The sequence below is a fragment of the Propithecus coquereli genome, unplaced genomic scaffold (genome assembly GCF_000956105.1).
Source record: "Propithecus coquereli isolate 6110/MARCELLA unplaced genomic scaffold, Pcoq_1.0 Scaffold3, whole genome shotgun sequence".
Lineage (NCBI taxonomy): Eukaryota > Metazoa > Chordata > Mammalia > Primates > Indriidae > Propithecus > Propithecus coquereli.
Window position 1 is genome coordinate 3285766 of NW_012148618.1, and position 7726 is coordinate 3293491.

The 7726-nt window shown below is 44.4% G+C and overlaps 1 pseudogene; it reads right to left on the reverse strand.

Annotated features, from left to right (window-relative positions):
• Positions 1-1031: 1031 nt before the first annotated feature.
• Positions 1032-3753, reverse strand: LOC105814193 (annotated as a pseudogene).
• Positions 3754-7726: the final 3973 nt, after the last annotated feature.

The window sequence follows — 7726 nt, forward strand, 5'->3', positions numbered from 1 at the left end:
TTAAATCATCCACAATCCATAGGGCCATTTCTAGGACCATTTCTAGTCTTCTCTCTCTTTCTCCATATTTCATACATTAGATACATGTGCAATTATTTTCAAAATTGGAATCATAGTACATGCAATTGGTAAATACTTTTGTTTACTATTATATCATGAGTTTTTTTTCCCATACCACAAAATATCCTTTGAAGCATGATTCTTAATGAGTGCATGATATTCCATTTTTATCGATGTAGTTTATTGTTCTATTTGGGGGCACTTATAAGTTTATACAGAGTTTCTGGAAGTCTGTGAACAAATTCTTGGAAATAGATCATATGTGTGTGCATTTTTAAGATGTTCGCTTCATTTTTGCCTATTTTAATTTTGTAGCAAGGTAAGTTGTCATTAGAGGTAACAGGAAGACCAGAGAGCACCATGTGCTGGATTGTGACTCAGAGGAATGGACACCAGATACAAACTGTGACACAGGGGCTGTGCCCAGGTGGTAAACCACTCAATCTTTATGCGCTTGGATTCCCCATGTGTAGTATACAATCACAACTATTGTTCTCACCCATGTAATACTATTACCGTGAGAACCTTATGAGTCAAGGAAACTCTGAATTTTCAATTTAGCTTCAGAGCACTGATAAATAGCTCATTGATTCTTGTCCCATTCCTCTGGAATAAAGTAGCTTTTTACAAACAAGTGAATACACTGCTTTCAATGGAGACAGAATGAATTCATTCTGAAAAATTCACATGGGATTCTACAAACCATTTTTGTGTATTCTTTTTTGGGAAGTGCCTTTTGTTGTGAGAGGACTAGCAGGTATCAGAATGTTTTGTGAATGAATACTTTGCTTCCAGGGGCTTTCGGTTACTTTTTGAGATTTGGTGTCTTCATCTAGCATTTTCCATGTGGAAAGTGGGCTTGCTGCAAGCATTGCCTACAGACTCCCACTGGGAGCCTGCCCACCATTGGTGTCATGGCGTCCAGGCTTCTGCTGAGAGATATTTCTGCATGGCTAAGTCTCTCACAGTCCCTAATCCTCTCTTTCTTGTCTGGCTTTCCTTAGCCTTCTCCGAAGTTGTTCACAGAAGGCATCCCACTCAACCCTCCCTTGGGGCAAATTGAAATAGTCCTCCTCCTGGAGCCACCGGGTAAGGCGGTGGTAGCTGTGCAGCTACCACCTAATCAATAGGCTCCAGAAATAGCAGCAGGAGGTGAGCAGTCCTAGGCTTGGCCACCAAGTAGTAGGTGGCAAGCCTTAACTCTAGATTGCACCAGAGACTGCTCAGGGCTTGGCAGCTGAGCATACAGAGGGTGGCTCTACTGCTCTCCATGCTGGCAGCCATCGCATCCAACCTGTCTTACCCAGCTTCGAAGTCTCTTTCAGGCAGGCAGAGCCTCAAGCCCTTGCCAGCAGGAGGAGGCTTCTCCAGGGCAGGGACCAGTTTTTCCAGCACCCAGGCTTGGTCCTGCATACAATAGGATAGAAAGACATCATAGCGGAATTAGCTTCTAGGGCCCCACCCACCCAATTTCCATCACGAGATACGAAAGAGAGCCTGGAGGTGGTGCAGCCAGAGCCATCTGGGGCAGCCGAGCAGTGTGAGGACGGTCAGCAGGAGTGCCAGAGTGAAACTGATGAGAAAGGCCTGAAGCCCCGCATCATGTGGGCAGTGGCCAGAAAGGAAGGAGAGCAGTGGAGTCTTGAAGTAGTCAGAGGCATTGGCCATGCAGATGGATTTCTCCAGCCCATACACAAAGGTGTTGATGGGGCCTGTATTGCCCAAGGTGCCATCCAAGAGCTCTCACACTGGCAGATGAAAGTGACATCGGAGAAATAAACATATTGAGGCATTTGGGGGATTAGCTCCTGGAGGCTGCTGTCCAACCCCAGGATCCATTCAGAGTTGAGTAGCAGCAGCCGGAGGAGGCCCAAGTTCATGAAACTGGAGAGGGACAGGTTTCCAAGATTCAGGTTGCTCAATGCCAGCACCTGTAATGAGGCAGCTCCTTCAGCAGCACCTCCAGTTTCACTGGACTTGAGTGACGGAGGAAGTCCAGGTCCCCCAGCTCCAGCACTCGCAGCCTGGGCATCTCAGATAGACGCAGGTCTTCCGTACCATCATGAGTAGACCAGAAGAGCAAGTGCTCCAAGACTGGAAGCTGTGGGAAGAACCTCTGGGATTGATGGCTTGAAAAAATGTAGGAGCTGCAGCCTCTCAGAGTGAGGTGACGTAGAGAAGGGAAGTGGACTGTGATGTTGTCTGGAACCAGCAACATATGATGAGTTTGTAAGGTAAGGTTCTCCAGGGACAAGAAGGGTTCTCCCCTGGGGACACTAAGCTGGATTTATCCTTCTGCCCAAGCCTCCAAGCTGAGCAGTGCTGGAGGCCATGGATGGTAGATCTCCAGCGCGTCAAGAGAACCGAGCTGCAGATGGCTCAGCTTCTGAGGACCTTGGAGCTACTTGCCTAAGATCCTCTCTAAACGGGTGCCCAGGAGGTTCAGTGAAGTGAGGGCAGGAAGAAAGGAAAGCCAGCCTGGATTTAGCACCTTAATTTGGTTCCAACTCAGGTCTAGGGTCTTCAGCTACCTCAGTCCCTTCAGGCTCTCACTGGATATGTTGGAGATGTTGTTGCCACTCAGCCAGAGCTCCTAGAGTCGAGGAAGAAAGGAGAAGGTCCCACAGGGAAGAACACTGAGCTCATTGTGGGACAGATCTAGCACTCTCAGGTTTGAGCTGACCAGACCTTCTAGTAGCATCAAGGTTGGGCCCAGCTTATTCATGGACAGATTGAGCCTCTGAAGCTGGGGCAGGGCACTCGGGAACCTGGTAGGAAGAAACTGCAGGCCATTGGCATGAAGGCTGAGGAGTTTCAGGGAGGGGCAGCTTGAGAGATCCTCATCTCCTATGTTCTGGATTTGGTTTCTCCCAAGGTCAAGTGCACGAAGCTCAAAGTATCCTGTCACATTCCCAGGCAATTTTTCTACACCTGTACCCACAAGGGAGAGGGAGTTCAGGTGGAGCAGTCCTGAGTCTGTGAGGGTTAATGCACTTATGGGGTGCCATCCAATCTCAAAGAATGGAGCTGGAGGCCATGCAAGGCTCTGACACCCACCCGGCTCAGCTTCAGGTTGGCAGACAGATCCAGCATCTTCAGGAAGGGTGACCATGGTCTGGGGCTGGCTGTAGGAGAGGAATCAGGGAAAAGGTTTGGGAAGAGCCCTTGCAGTTCCTGCAGCTCTATCAAAGAGCTGTTCCTAAGAGTCAGATGACTAAGTTTCATGGGCAGCTGGATGTTCTGGCTATTATTCAGGCAGTAGCCTTGAAAGGAAAGGCTCTTGAGGAATTTAAGGGGCTCCAGAGCACCTGGAGAGAGGAATAGACTCAGGCAACAGGGAGCATGATGCTCAAAGGAAAGGTGCTGTAGCTGCTCCAGTCCTTGAAATGCCCCAGATGTAACCCTGGCATCTGTCGACAGGATAGGTACTGTGCCCTGGAGGCATAGTGCCTCTATATCCCGGGGCACTGCAGTCAAGGTCTGAGCCAGGTCTTTCACATTGGAGCATGGTGCAAAGATATGCAGTCCTGGGGCCAAAGAACAGAATGGGATGTAGTAGGAGAGGTTAGGCAACAGGGAGCTGTCTGCTATGGTGCAGTCAGGGGCAGTCCATGCCCAGCTCATCAAGCCAAGGCTCATCAAAGCCACCAGTAAGAGAAGAAGGAGCGTGTAGGAGAACAGAGATCTTCCCATCCTTGGCATTGCTTCTAGAAAAAGAGGAGAAAGAATAGGTTGTCAAATCTTACAATAGTGGACAATCCCAGCCTGGGGCTTTGTGATACACGTAACATCCTTGGGAGTTCTGGGACATATTAGAGAAACAGCTCTGTGATTACAATATGAGGGGGGCATTTGGCCAAGCAGGGGACTCAAGTTGTGCACTCAGTTGTGCCTCTCTGTGGATACAGAGGGAAGAGAGAGAAGAGCCAGATACTTGCAACTTGGAATAGATACCAGCAATCCCAGCAGAGAAACTAGTGACTCTTCCCTATCTTCTTGCTGGGTATGACTAGCCCGGGTTCTTAAGTTTTTTGGAGGAGAGACCTCAGTTATAAACGAGCTACTTACTTCCAAGACTCAGCAGCAACTTTCCTTGACTCATTACAGAGTGAATTGGATGAGACAAAAAAGGCGACTATAGAAGCACAAAAAGACTTAAACATGCCCTGTTTTCAGATTTCTAACCATGAGACATACATGGGCCAGATTTATTCACTTTATTTTACTCACAGGGCAGTTGAATGTCGAAGAAGCTAAGTTACTTGCCTGAGGTCAAAGAAGTAGAAAGTGGCAGCACTGGGACTATAGGCTGGTCTTTCCACTATGGCAGTTCTCAGGCAGGACTAAGGAAACATTTCAAATGAATGATACTGTTGAGTTTATGGAAAATAGAAAGCCTCGTAAGTTAGTTCAGGTAAAACATCAGGAAAGTAGAGAAGAAAGGGGAAGGGTGAAGTTGAAAAAGCAGTTAAGAGAAGCAAGAAATCTTGACACTTTTGTCTTCAGTGCTGAAGGGAGGAGGGCGTTTTGACCCTTTTCTCACTGTTTATTTATTCCTCTCTCATGCTAAGGCCTCCAACTGCCCGTGAAAAAATGAGCAGTAATCATATGTGCCCCCTCCAGGTCCATGAAAAGATGGAAAGAGGCAGATCGGACTGGTGCTCTGGGAATGCAAGATGCCAGGTAACCACAAGTGAAGGGTGTTGTCCTCCTGAGAGGGTTTGAACTTACTCAGTAGCTCATGCCCTTGGGCAAAGGAGGACTTAGCAGTAAAAGACGTGGACTTCTCTGTCTTTCCTCTGGGTCGCTAGAAGGATAACATGCCTGAGTGATCACCTGAAGCTGGCTCTGAAAGTGCAGAACTGCCTTTCCTTCAGCTGCTGGAGCATTATAGGTGTATAAGCCCCAGACTGCAGTGGAAAGTTCAGAGGAGGCCTGAGAGGGGCCTGGGAGTTAATCACCTAGCCGGCTCAACCTTCAAAACCATCACCCTCATTGTGGACATCAATATGCGTGGTGCTCCATCATTCTATTTCCGTGGCTATTCCCTCACATTTTTCAAAGTCTGTTTCTTGAACCCTGTCTGTGTCAAATAGCATGTCCTGTTAATCTTGGGCTTCCCTCTCTATGCTAGTATCTAAGGAGATTCTAGGGGTGAAATATATCTCAGACTGAGGAGACATAATGGACGTGGCACAGAGATCCTAGGAATATAGAATTCTGAGCTATGGAGCGATTCTTTGTCTTCAGGAGATCAAATTTGATAATATTATCCTGAGGCATATTTAGATAGTCCACAAATGAGAGTTTTTCATTTGGCCAATTACACTGTGTCTAGCCTTAACCCAAATATTCCTCTTAAACTCTGCCTAGTCCCTGCCCAGCTCCAGGCCTCTGGCTTCTCCTAGGGAGAGCTATAGAATCTCTATGTAGGGGAGATTCTTCATTTTTGTTTTCTCCCCTGTCAGTTTCCACTACTTGCTCTTCCATGTTGTCCACCAGAATTACCTGGCCCTAGGGCAGCCATTTGTTTACCTTTGAGGAGAGAAAATGGAAGTCAGTGGAGACAGGGTTGAAATTTCTCTGGAAGGATTCTCTCACATTATCCTGGAGCAAGAGTAAAGCCTTCTCTTCTGTGATTTTTTTCCTCAACAATGGCCTCTGCCCTCTGTCACACACAGGTGACACCCTTGTTATTAACTAGTAGGGGAAGGAGAGTGCTTTATTAACTTCTTAACTTCTCCCCAAACTGCACCATATTCTCTCCCTTCCCCCCCCCCAAACCCTTTTCTATTTCATGATTTCCTCTTCTCTAGTTTGGGGATTTCAGTTCTCACTGACTTTGTTTCATATCTTCCTAATGTCTGAAAGAACAAGTTCCTTCTCCATTTTCCAGGAGAGTTTTCTTCCTCAAAATAAGACATCCTCAAAACCTCTCTACCATTTCCACCCTTCTCCTTCTCTCTCTTTATAGCAGAAAAATTGAAGAGGGATGCACAGTCTTACTGAAGGGGACTCCACTTTCCCACTGAGGCTTGGCGTGCAGAGTAGAAGGTAGATTTCTAGCTGAATGGTAGGATCTTTCTTTTCCAGAGGATATGGGCTGTTAGGAAACTTCTGGGAAGGAAGTCAAGAGATCAGAGCCAGGACTGGGTTTTGGTAATTCAATTTTCCAGAGAGAGAAGGGTCCCCACTCTCTAATTCACATCTTGCTTAACTTGACGGAAATCCTTTCCGAATGTTTCTTTCTGCCTCTGTTGCAATAACAATTACATAAGTTTGACTGTGACACTATTAAAATAGTTGTCTCATCTCTTGTCCCCAAAATTAACTTTTCAAGTATTATGTGAGGGACTTTTGTTCTGTTGAGGATTGGGGAAATAAATTTGAATTTTGATTAAAATCTTAGATTTTGTAGTGCCTCAAATTTTTTTGTTAACGCTTTTGCCTTTCAAAACTCTTCTCTTCACTAAATCTGTCTCTTTTGCTGTTCATTTGGGTATAAAGATTTGCTTAAGAGGATATTAATATCTGAAAGTAAGACTTTTGAGAAAAGAGGCTACTTTTAAACTTCCATCACTATATTCATTCTTATTTTATACCTAATACATGTGTGACAGAGCTTATTAGCTGCATACTTAAGATGAAGTATATATGTTTACATGGAAAAATTAGGAAATAAACAGATATCAGTATAATGGAGGAAAAAAAGAATTTAAATTAAATAATTTAAATTTAAATAATTCCATGACTATTTATGTAAGATTATGTAATCATATTGTCTTATAGTCTGCCTGTCTTTCTTACTCAATAACATAATTTTTATATATTAAATGCTTTCTACATAAATATTCATATAATCTGTGTAGGTATTGTCTTAAAACTACTGAAAAGAAATCCTTGAGTGTTTCTCCTACACTTATTTCTCCTCTACAGTATTCATTTCTGGGATAAAGCCAGCTCTTTGGCCTGCATGGCCATGTCCTGAAGCTAGCTAGCTACATAGGACCTGGCCATAGTTCCCAGGAGAGGATGTATAGCAGAGCAGAATTCTGACTTACTTAAAATCAGTTCCTTCACTTACTATGTGTGACCTTCGACAATATACTTGGTTTCTTTGGGCTTCATCTATGAAATGAGTATGGAAATATCTAACCCTAACTGTGCAACAGAATTTGTGAGGATGAACTGAGCAACTATGTAAAAATGTTTTGTAAATGATAAAGAGCTTTACAAATGAAAGACGTTAGTAATGTTAACTGAAACTAATTGCATTGATACCATGTATAAGATCCTATTCTGATTTACCTCATTTATTCTTTATAGCCACTGTCTGGCAAAAGTATTGTCATTAGCTCTATTTTATAGATTAAGCAATCAAGGCAGAAAGGTCAAATGATTTACGCAAGCTCACACAATTAGGAATAGTACTTAGATTTGAACCAATCCACCTCATTCTAGAGTGTCGTCCCTTTTCCTCTCTGGTAATAAGAAATGTGGGCTCTCTAGTCAGCCTGCCTGGGATCAGATATTGTCTCCAACTAACTAAATTACTCTTTGTGCCTGTTTCACCCTTAATAAACTGGAGATACAATAAAACTGACCTGACTTCTTTGGGTTGTTATGAGTAGAAAATAAAATGAAACATAGAAAAAACTTAGAACAT